This window comes from Neofelis nebulosa, chromosome 8 (assembly GCF_028018385.1).
Source record: "Neofelis nebulosa isolate mNeoNeb1 chromosome 8, mNeoNeb1.pri, whole genome shotgun sequence".
In the NCBI taxonomy this organism is placed as follows: Eukaryota; Metazoa; Chordata; class Mammalia; order Carnivora; family Felidae; genus Neofelis; species Neofelis nebulosa.
The window spans coordinates 119,438,037-119,450,091 of NC_080789.1; the positions used below are offsets into that span (position 1 = coordinate 119,438,037).

Below are 12,055 nucleotides of genomic sequence, written 5' to 3' on the forward strand. Positions count from 1 at the left end.
ACTGCCATCACTGCCTTGTAGTGATGGCATGTGTGATGCACACTGGCTAACTCTAATCTAGATATTCTAAAGGTATCCTTGCATTACATTAAACAGCAAAGAACAGGGTATCAGGACAACATTTGTGATGCCTCTACAGAATTGATTTACCTAAGCTATATTTAAACGTTAAAACTTTAGCACAGAGAGGAGCCAAGATGGTGGGACAGCGTGGGAGTTTTTTGTGTCTCGCATCTATGAAATACAGCCAGATCAACACTCAACCATCCTGCATACCTAGAAAACAAATTTGAGGATTAACAAAACAATCTTCACAACCTGAACCACAGAACTCAGCAGGTACACACTGCGGAGAGGTGAGGTGGGGGAGAAAGAAGCCGCAGAGGGCAGGGAGCTGATTTTGCTTGTGGAGAGAGGATGGAGATGTAGGGAGAGTACAGGAAAAGCACCCCCCCCCCAAAAGCAGCTGGGAGAGAAAGTGGAAACAGCTGCAGGGACTGAAATAAAAAGGGAGAAAGGAGAAGGTTTAAATTCCATTAAGACTCTATAAACAGGGGAAGTGCAGAGTCTGAAACTCCACAGCTCGATACCTGGCAGTTCTCTGGTGAGAAGGGCAAATCCCCAAGAGCACAGCGAAGTCTGGGGGGTCCCTCGGGCCACAAGGGGAGAGGCAGTTCCTCTGCTGGGAGCATATGTGGTAGAGGTTGTGTGGCCCCACCACAAGCAAAGGCCCCAGTGGACCCCGGAGAATAATCACATTAGCTGGTGCTGGAACAAGGTCATTAAGGGTGAAGCCTAGTGCTAGATTTGTGTTGAAATTTACCATAATCCCTGAAATGCTGCTACTACATGATCACATGAACTTTTTCTGGGGTGGGCTGGCACCGAGGCACAGTCTCTAGGCATCGGCAGCAGCATGGTGCCACAAACATTCCTGGGTGCGACTGGAACCCAGCCATTGCTTGGTGAGACCCTCATGCAGAGGGGCAGAATGGGACAAAGCCGCAGTCCCTCAGAAGTGAGGGGTTGGAAACACAGCCGCATGTGATATAAAACTCAGGAAGGAGGTGCCACCTGGCAACCTGACTGCTTGATCACTGACAGTGTAAAAGCAGGAAGTGGACAGAAGCCAGAGACAAAGGACCAGCGTGTGATTGCTGATCCAGGAGAAGAGAGTTCCAATACTTGAGATTGGGTGGCTGGGTGACACCACTTTCACCCCTCCAGCGAATGCATACACACCTACGAGCACCACAACAATCTACCCCAGTAAGCTAAGCAGTGCCATCTAGTGGAGAACAGAGCCATTACACTAAGCCCCACCCAACTGGGCCAACCTTGCTCTCAGGAACACCACAAGTCTCCCTGCCTGCTTAGTTTACGGACTATAAAGTGCTTCATAGTTTGAATCTTAGAGGAAAATGATGTAATTTCACTCGTATTTCACTCTGCTCACTGGTCCACATATTCAATTTTTTTTCTTTTTCTTTTCTTTTTCTTGAATACAGAAAGAGAAAAAATTTATTTTTATTCTCAATTTTTATTAAAAATGTTTTTCTTAAAAAAATGTTTTCCTTTAATTTTTTCTTTTTTACGTTTTTGTAAATTTTTCAAATTCTATTTTACTTCCATCATTTCATTTTGTTTTATTTCATTGTGATCATTTTTTCAAATTTTCAAATGTTTTCCTTTTTTTTTTTTCCCATTTTTTTCCTCTAACTTATCAAGCCCCTTTCAACACCGAGACCAAAACACACCTAGGATCTAGCATCATATATTTGATTTGTGTGTGTGTGTGTGTGTGTGTGTGTGTGTGTTGTTTTTAATTTTTTTAATTTTAATTTTTTTTAATTAAATTTTTTTTACCTAATTCATTCCTTTTCTTCCTTCAAAATGACAAAAGGAAGGAATTCACCCCAAAAGAAACAGCAGGAAGAAATGACAGCCAGGGACTTAATCAACACAGATACAAGCAAGATGTCTGAACCAGAATTTACACTCATGATAATAAGAATACTAGCTGGAGTCAAAAATAGATTAGAATCCCTTCTGTGGAGATAAGAAGTAAAAGCTAGTCAGGATGAAATAGAAAAATGCTATCACTGAGCTGCAATCACGGATGGATGCCATGCCAGCAAGAATGGATGAGGCAGAGCAGTGAATCAGCGATATAGAGGATAAACTTATGGAGAAAAATGAAGCAGAAAGAAGGAGGGAGACTAAGGCAAAAGAGCAAGATTTAAGAGTTGTAGAAATCAGTGACTCGTTAAAGAGGAACAATAACAGAATCATAGGGGTCCCAGAAGATGAAGAGAGAGAAAAAGGAGTAGATGGGTTATGTGAGCAAATCATAGCAGAAAACTTTCCTAACCTGGGGAAAGATACAGACATCAAAATCCAGGAAGCACAGAGAACTCCCATAGATTCAACAAAACTGACCATCAACAAGGCATATCACAGTCAAACTCACAAAATACTCAGGCAAGGAAAGAATCATGAGAGCAGCAAGGGGAAAAAAAATCCTTAACCTACAAGGGAAGACAGATCAGATTTGCAGCAGACTTATCCATAGAAACTGGGCAGGCAAGAAAAGAGGAGCAGGATATATTCAATGTGCTGAATCAGAAAAATATGCAACCAAGAATTCTTTATCCAGCAAGTCTGTCATTCAAAGTAGAAGGAGAGATTAAAAGTTTCCCAAACAAAAATTAAAGGAGTTTGTGACCGCTAAACCAGCCCTGCAAGAAATTTTAAAGGAGATTCTCTGAGGGAAGGAAAGGTAGGTAGGTAGGTAGGTAGGTAGGTAGATAGATACCAAAGCAAAAAAGACTAGAAAGGACCAGAGAACACCACCAGAAACTCCAACTCTACAAGCATCACAATGGCAATAAATTAATATCTTTCACTACTCACTCTAAACGTCAATGGAGTAAATCATCCATTCAAAAGACATAGGGGAACAGAATGGATAAGAAAACAAGATCTATCTATATGCTGTTTATAAGAGACCCACTTTAGACCTAAAAACACTTTCAGATTGAAAGTAAGGGGATAGAGAACCATCTATCATACTAATTTTCAACAATAGAAAGCCAGAGTAGCCATACTTACATCAGACAATCTAGACTTTAAAACAAAGACTGTAACAAGGGATGAAGAAGGGCTTTATATTATAATTAAGAGGTATATCCACCAAGAAGACCTAACAATTGTAAACATTTATGCTCCAAATGTGATAGCATGCAAATATATAAATCAATTAATCATAAAACATAAAGAAACTCATTGAAAATAATACCATAATAGTAGGGGACTTTAAAACCCCACTTACAGCATGGACAGATCATCTAATCAGAAAATCAACAAGAAAACAATGGCTCTGAACAACACACTGGACAAGACGGACTTAACAGATACATTCAGCACATTTCATCCTGAAGCAGTGGAATTCTTCTCCAGTGCACATGGAACATTCTCCAGAATAGATCACATACTGGGACACAAACCAGCCCTCAACAAGTACAAAAAGATCAAGATCATACCGTGCATATTTTCAGATCACAACACTATGAAACTCAAAATCAACCACAAGAAAAAATGTGGAAAGGTAACAAATACTTGGAGACTAAAGAACATCCTACTAAAGAATGAACGGGCTAACCAAGAAGTTAAAGAGGAAATTAAAAAGCACATGGAAGCCAATGAAAATGATAACACCACAGCCCAAAACCTCTGGGACACAGCAAAGGCAGTCATAAGAGGAAAGTCTATAGCAATCCAGGTCTTCCTAAAGAAGGAAGAAAGGTCTCAGATCCACAACCTAACCTTACACCTTAAAGAGCTGGAAAAATAACAGCAAAAAAAGCCCCAAACCAGCAGAAGACCAGAAATAATGAAGATTAGAGCAGAAATCAATGCTATTGAAACCAAACAAAACAGAAGAGATCAATGAAACCAGATGTTGGTTCTTTGAAACAATTAAAAAAACTAATAAATCACTAGCCAGTTTGATGAATAAGAAAAAGGAAAGGACTCAAATAAATAAATCAAGAATGAAAGAGATCACAACCAACACAGCTGAAATAAAAACAATAATAAGAGAATATTATGAGCAATAATATGCCAATATAATGGGCAATCCAGAAGAAATGAACAAATTCCTATAAACATTTAAACTACCAAAGCTGAAACAGGAAGAAATAGAAAACTTGAGCAGACCCATAACCAGTAAAGAAATCGAATTAGTAATCAAAAATCTGTCAAAAAACAAGAGTCCAGGACCAGCTGGCTTTCCATGGGAATTCTACCAAACATTAAGAAAGAGTTAACACCTATTCTCTTGAAGCTGTCCCCAAAACTAGAAATGGAAGGAAAATTTCCAAACTCTTTCTATGAAGCCATCATTACCTTGATTCCAAAACCAGACAAAGACCCCACTAAAAAGGAGAACTATAGACCAATTTCCCTGATGAACACGGATGCAAAAATCCTCAACAAGATATTAGCCAACCGGATCCAACAATACATTAAAAAAATTATTCACCATGACCAAGTGGGATTTATACCTGGGATTCAGGGCTGGCTCAATATCCAGAAAACAATCAATGTGATTCATCACATAAATAAAAGAAAGGACAAGAACCACATGATCCTCTCAATAGATGCAGAGAAAACATTTGACAAAATACAGCATCCTTTCTTGATATAAAGCCAAAAGAAAGTAGGGAGAGAAGGATCATACCTCAAGATCATAAAAGCCATCTGTGAAAGACCCAATGCTAATATCATCCTTAATCTGGAAAAACTGAGAGCTTTCCCCCTACGGTTAGGAACAAGACAGGGATGTCCACTGTCATCACTGCTATTCAACACAGTATTGGAAGTCTTAGCCTCAGCAATCAGACAATACAAAGAAATACAAGGCATCCATATTGGCCAGGAGGAGGTCAAACTTTCACTCTTCACAGATGACACGATACTCTATATGGAAAACCCAAAATATTCTACCAAAAAACTGCTAGAACTGACCCATGAATTCAGCAAAGCTGCAGGATATAAAATCAATGCACAGAAATCGGTTGCATTCCCATACAAAAACAATGAAGCAACAGAAATAGAAATCAAGGACTCGATCCCATTTACAATTGCACCAAAAACCATAAATACCTAGGAATAAATCTAAGCAAAGAGGTAAAAAATCTATACACTGAAAACTATAGAAAGCTTATGAAAGAAATTGAAGACACAAAAAAATGGAAAAAGATTCCATGTTCCTGGATAGGAAGAACAAATATTGTTGACATGTCAATACTACCCAAAGCGATCTACATATTCAATTTCAGACAACACCAGCATTCTTCACAGAGCTAGAACAATCCTAAAATTTGTATGGAACCAGAAAAGATCCCGAATAGCCAAAGCAACCTTGAAAAAGAAAACCAAAACAGGAGGCATCACAATTCCAGACTTCAAGCTGTATTACAAAGCTGTAATCATCAAGGCAGTATGGTACTGGCACAAAACCAGACACTCAGATCAATGGAACAGAAGAGAGAACCCAGAAGTGGACCCACAAACATATGGACAACTAATCTTTGACAAAGCAGGAAAGAATATCCAATGAAATAAAGACAGTCTCTTGAGCAAGTGGTGCTGGGAAAACTGGACAGTGACATGCAGAAAAATGAACCTGAACCTGTGTGTATACACACACACACACACACACACACACACACACACACAATGGAGTTTTACTCAGCAATCAAAAACAATGAAATCTTGCCATTTGCAACTACATGAATGGAACTATTATGCTAAGCGAAATTAGTCAGAGAGGGACAAATATCATATGACTTCACTCATATGAGGACTTTAAGACACAGAATAGAACACAAGGGAAGGGAAGTAAAAATATATAAAAACAGGGAGGGGGATAAAACATACGAGACTCTTAAATATGGAGAACAGAGAGTTACTGAAGGAGTTTTGTGGGGGGGATGGGCTAAATGTGTAAGGGGCATTAAGGAATCTATTCCTGAAATCATTGTTGCACTATATGCTAACTAACTTGGATGTAAATTAAAAATAAATAAATAAATAAATAAATAAATAAATAAATAAATAAACTTTATCACAATATCAGGAAAATTAACAAATAAAGCTATGAAAATTATTATATTTATTTTCTGTAAGGATGTTTATCATTTAATACATTTAACAATATTTTCTATTTAAGAATCCACAGGAAAAATATCTCTGAAGACTTAATGATAGGCATATTCAAATTTCATCTGAGTGACTGGTCAGTTTTTATCTTGTGAACCCTAACTTGCTTTTTTTTCTCCTCTTTGCATTATTGCTAGAAAACCCCAGAAAGTTTTTTCTAGCAACAGGCTAAAAACAGTATACCTGCCCTCATGGAATCATTCCATATCTTAACCCCACCCTTGACTTCAACTAATTTTTTTCTACCCTTTTTTCACTGAGCCTCAATCTATTAATACTTTTAATCTTCTAGAAATTTTTATTATGGGTGCTGGTGTAAGACAAAATATAAATACATACCTACCCCACCCTAATGGGTTACTTTGGGCAACTGACAGTCTCCTAGAGGCTGGGTTTTCTTTTCTATGAAAAGGGGTTACTTCATTCTAGTTCTCCTATTTTGTCATCTTTCTAAATAAAAACCAGGAAATTAGTAACAAATTGATTTACATGACCAGCTTTTAAACTGTTACCATTGCAATAACACAACAGGGAGCATACATTCCATGACTTCATAATTGATAGTCTCTCAAGATTTCTGTAACTTTCTCATTTCTAAGGTAGAGGTTGGAACCCTCCTAGAAAGGTCAATGATATAGATAAATATAAATAGTAAATGGCTATAGCTTACTTGTACACTTAACATCTGAAAAATAACAAAAAGCCACATATAAATAAATGCATAGTAAACACTTTTTAAAGATAATTATCTATATAGAAATACCTGTGTAATTGCACGTGCATATGTGAATTGGCACTTGTGGAGCTTGGGTATTCAAAACATTTTTTTTTTTTAACTGAGACTAATTAAGTGAAACTATCCTGCCTACAGTTTAGCATTCCTTCCATTCCTTCATAGTGAAGAGTTAGCCAAAATAAGAGAATCTGTGTTTTGTTCATTTCAGCTATCTGGACAATCTATTAGGATTAGTATAAAATGATCATTTACAATTATAAAGACAGTTTAAATGAATTTATTGCCTGGAATCCCACTACTTACATCAAATAGGCATGGCTATATTTTTAAACACCTTATCTTTTAAGCTGTTTTAAATGTCATACTTAGCCCCTAACATTGGAAGGAAACAGATTATTAATTTCACAAAGAGGTCTAAAATAATATAATAAATAATATGTATAATAAATATAATAAAATAATATAATAACAAAAGACAAATGTCTAGTAAGGTACTCTATATAAATTATCTCATTAAATCTTCAAAAGTATCCTGTGAGGCAATTAATAAACTCCTTCAAAAATTTTTATAATAGGGGCGCTTGGGTGGCTCAGTTAGTTGAGCATCCGACTTCAGATCAGGTCATGATCTTGCAGTCTGTGAGTTTGAGCCCCACATAGGGCTCTGTTCTGACAGCTCAGAGCTTGAAGCCTACTTCAGATCCTGTATCTCTCTCTCTCTCTCTCTCTGCCCCTTCCCCACTCATGCTCTATCTCTTTCTGAAAAATAAATAAATATTAAAAAATTAATTAAAAAATTGTATAATAGCTTTATTGAGATATAAATCCTTTTACAGTGTACAAGCCAGTGGTTTGTAGTATACTGACAGATTTGTGAAAACATCACCATAATCTACTGGACCAAAAAGAAAGAAAAGAAACCCTGAACACCTTAGCAGTAACACCCCATTCTACCCTCCTTGTATCTCTTGACAACCACTGACCTACTTCTTGTCTCTACCAATTTGCCTATTCTGGACTTTTCACATGAATGTAATCATGCGATATATGATCTTTCATGACTGTTTTCTTTCACTTAGCATGTTTTCAAGATTCATCCATGTTGTAGTGTATCAGTACTTCACTCCTTTTTATTGACAAAAAAATTTGCCATTTTATGGATATACCACATTTTATTTATTCATCCATCAATGGATGAACAGTTGGGTTGTTTCCATTTTTTGGCTATTATGAATATGCTGTTATCAACACTTGTGTGAACATTTTTGTGTATACAAAGGTTTTATTTTTGTTATTAGTTTCAGCTGTACAATATAATGATTCAACAGTTTTATATTCTTCTCAGTGCTCATCAAGGTTAAATGTACCCTTAATCCTCTTTATCTATTCCACCCAGGTACCTCCCTTCTGGAAACCACGAGGTTGTTCTGTGTGTGTATACACACACACACACACATACACACAAACACACACACACGCACGCACACACCACATCTTCTTTATTCATCTCCAGATGGACACTTAAGTTGCTTCCATATCTTTGCTATTGTAAATAATGCTTCAATAAACATAAAGGTGCATGTATTTTTTTTGAATTACTGTTTTTGTTTTTTGGGGGTAAATATCCAGTAGTGAAATTACTGGATCATAATGATAATTCTATTTTTAATATTTTTGAGGAACATCACTACTGTTTTCCACAGAGGCTGTACCAGCTTGCATTCCCACCAATAGTTTATGAGGTATTCTTTTTTCTCCACATCCTTGCCACTGCTTGCTATTTCTTGTGTTTTTGATTTTAGTCATTTTAGACATATGTTTTCAATTCTCCTGGGTATACACCTAGGAGTGGAATTATTGGCATATCATAACTCTATGTTTAATTTATTTAGGGACCGCTACACTGTTTATAGCCCCAATAGCAATGAATGAGAGTTTCAATTTCTCCACATCCTAAACAACACTTGTTATTGTCTTTTTTATTTTTATCTATGCTAGATGTGCTATAAGCTTGATTATAATTTCCCTAATAACTAATGTTATTGAGCATTTTCATATGCTTATTGGCCATTTGCATATCTTCTTTGAAGAAATTTCTATTCAGATCACTTGGTCCATTTTTGAATACTGTTGTCCTTTTATTATTTATATGTTCTGAGTACTAGTATAGTCTGTAAATATTTTCTGCTATTCTAGGGGTTGTCTTTTTACCTTTTTGATGATGTCCTTTGATGCACAAAAGTTTTCAATTTTGATGAAGTCCAATTTATTTATTTTTTCCTTTTGTCATGTATACGTTTGATGCTGTATCTAAGAAACCTTGCCTAACCCAGAATCATGAAGATTTATGCCTATGTTTTCTTCTAAAAAATGTTTCTTAGTTTTGGGCCTTATATTTATGTGTATAACCCATTTTAAATTATTTTTGTATTTGGTATATTAACCCCCATTTTTTTTTTTATTTTTTTTTAAATTTTTTTTTTCAACGTTTTTTATTTATTTTTGGGACAGAGAGAGACAGGGCATGAACGGGGGAGGGGCAGAGAGAGAGGGAGACACAGAACCGGAAGCAGGCTCCAGGCTCCGAGCCATCAGCCCAGAGCCTGACGCGGGGCTCGAACTCACGGATCGTGAGATCGTGACCTGGCTGAAGTCGGACGCTTAACCGACTGCGCCACCCAGGCGCCCCTATTAACCCCCATTTTTTAAGTTTATTTACTTATTTTGAGAGAGAGAGAGAAAGAGAGAGAGAGAGAGAGAGAGAACAAGTGGGAGGGGGCAGAGACAGAGGGAGAAAGAGAGAATCCCAAGCAAGCTCCATGCTCTCAGTGTGGAGCCTGATACGGGGCTTGAACTCACAAACACGTGAGATCATAACCTGAGCCAAAACCAAGAGTTGGACGCTTAACTGACTGAGCCACCCAGGCGCCCCAACCCCAATTTTATAGAGGAAGAACCTAGTTGAAGTGAGGCTAAGCAATTTTCCCAAAGTATAATAGCATTCAAGGGGCTGGACAGGATTCAAGTATAAGCAATGTTACTCTAGAGTCTGCACACTTACCCATAATATTATGCTACTTCTACATTGCACACAATGTCTTTCTCTTTTGTCAAAATAGATATAAATTTTTAGATTATAAGTTGTTTATTCTTTATACTATCAGTGGGTAGGCAATGCAATGGGAAACTTGTAAGAGAGGCATCAGTATTACTTCAAAAGTAATGATCAGTTTTCTGCTTTATGCAAAAAAATGCTGTAAAGACACAAGAGAACTTTAAAAAGCAAAGCCAATATCTACATGTTATAAACATGCCATCTTTACACTGGAAATGGTTTACTGCTTTCACAATTCTCTGCCTTTTGGTAACTGAAATCAGAAGAGGAAAGTTCACCAAATGTTTCCTTTCTTCAGTATACTAGATCTGCATTCACGGACTATATTAACCTATATCATTTCCTAAAAATATTTCCCCTTATATTATGTCACATTCTGTGAAAACTGATTCTTCAAAAAGTGACCATCTTAAAACTAGATAACATCTAATTTATTTACTACAATTAGTTTGTAGCTATAGAAATTTCACTAAATGATACACGAAGATATCTATTCTCATGAAAACCTTATAAAGTAGCATTTCATATGACGACCCAGAGAAGTTTGAAAGGTTAGTAACTTTGGAAATGTTAAGTAACATTAACATAGATCAAGACATTGGTCCATCAAGAACTATCTCAGTGCTCAACACTGCTCCTCATCAGGGAAATACAAATCAAAACCACACTCAGATATCACCTCATGCCAGTCAGAGTGGCCAAAATGAACAAATCAGGAGACTATAGATGCTGGAGAGGATGTGGAGAAACGGGAACCCTCTTGCACTGTTGGTGGGAATGCAAACTGGTGCAGCCACTCTGGAAAACAGTATGGAGGTTCCTCAAAAAATTAAAAATAGACCTACCCTATGACCCAGCAATAGCACTGCTAGGAATTTACCCAAGGAATACAGGAGTACTGATGCATAGGGGCACTTGTGCCCCAGTGTTTATAGCAGCACTCTCAACAATAGCCAAATTATGGAAAGAGCCTAAATGTCCATCAACTGATGAATGGATAAAGAAATTGTGGTTTATATGCACAATGGAATACTACGTGGCAATGAGAAAGAATGAAATATGGCCTTTTGTAGCAACGTGGATGAAACTGGAGAGTGTGATGCTAAGTGAAATAAGCCATCCAGAGAAAGACAGATACCATATGGTTTCACTCTTATGTGGATCCTGAGAAACTTAACAGAAACCCATGGGGGAGGGGAAGGAAAAAAAATGTGGTTAGAGTGGGAGAGAGCCAAAGCATAAGAGACTCTTAAAAACTGAGAACAAACTGAGGGTTGATGGGGGGATGGGAGGGAGGGGAGGGTGGGTGATGGGCATTGAAGAGGGCATCTTTTGGGATGAGCACTGGGTGTTATATGGAAACCAATTTGACAATAAATTTCATATATTAAAAAAAAAAGAACTATCTCAGATTTCTTAATATCCAATGTAATATTCTGCCCATTATATATCATTAACTCCATTTAGCACAGCAATCATTAATGATTATAATCAATTAAAATTTGTAAAGAACTGTTATCCCCTGTGCAAATGAATTATACTACATAGAGAGATTTCAGAGCAGTTTATTAAATAGACCTTTTAATTCTACCTGCTCTGCCAGGGATAGGTGTTTTAAAAAACGGATTGTTATCTAGGTAACAGTGGTTAGATATTTCTCAACTCCACTTGCCTGCTTCTTAATTACATATACACTTTAACACATATTTTGTTGCAAAAGAAAAACAAGTATTGGTTAAATGAAGAGCATTTTGCCCATTTGCACTTTCTGACTAACTTAAAGCCTGACTTTAATTTGTGTTGTATGCTTCTGTTAATGAAACTGTCTATTTAAAATAACTATTAAAGTCTATAACATTAACATAATGGACACATTCTCCTAGAATCTCAATAGAGGGTTTTCTTTTATTATGTTAACTTGAGGCCTTGTAATAGATGCCATTCACAGAGAGTTGTTTTATTTTTAAAATTTCTAATGG

At 36.8% G+C, this 12,055-nt stretch overlaps 1 protein-coding gene across 1 annotated transcript in view; it reads right to left on the reverse strand.

Annotated features, from left to right (window-relative positions):
- Window positions 1-12,055, reverse strand: part of GPR158 (G protein-coupled receptor 158) — a 426,460-nt gene that overhangs the window by 181,587 nt on the left and 232,818 nt on the right. The window lies entirely within an intron of this gene.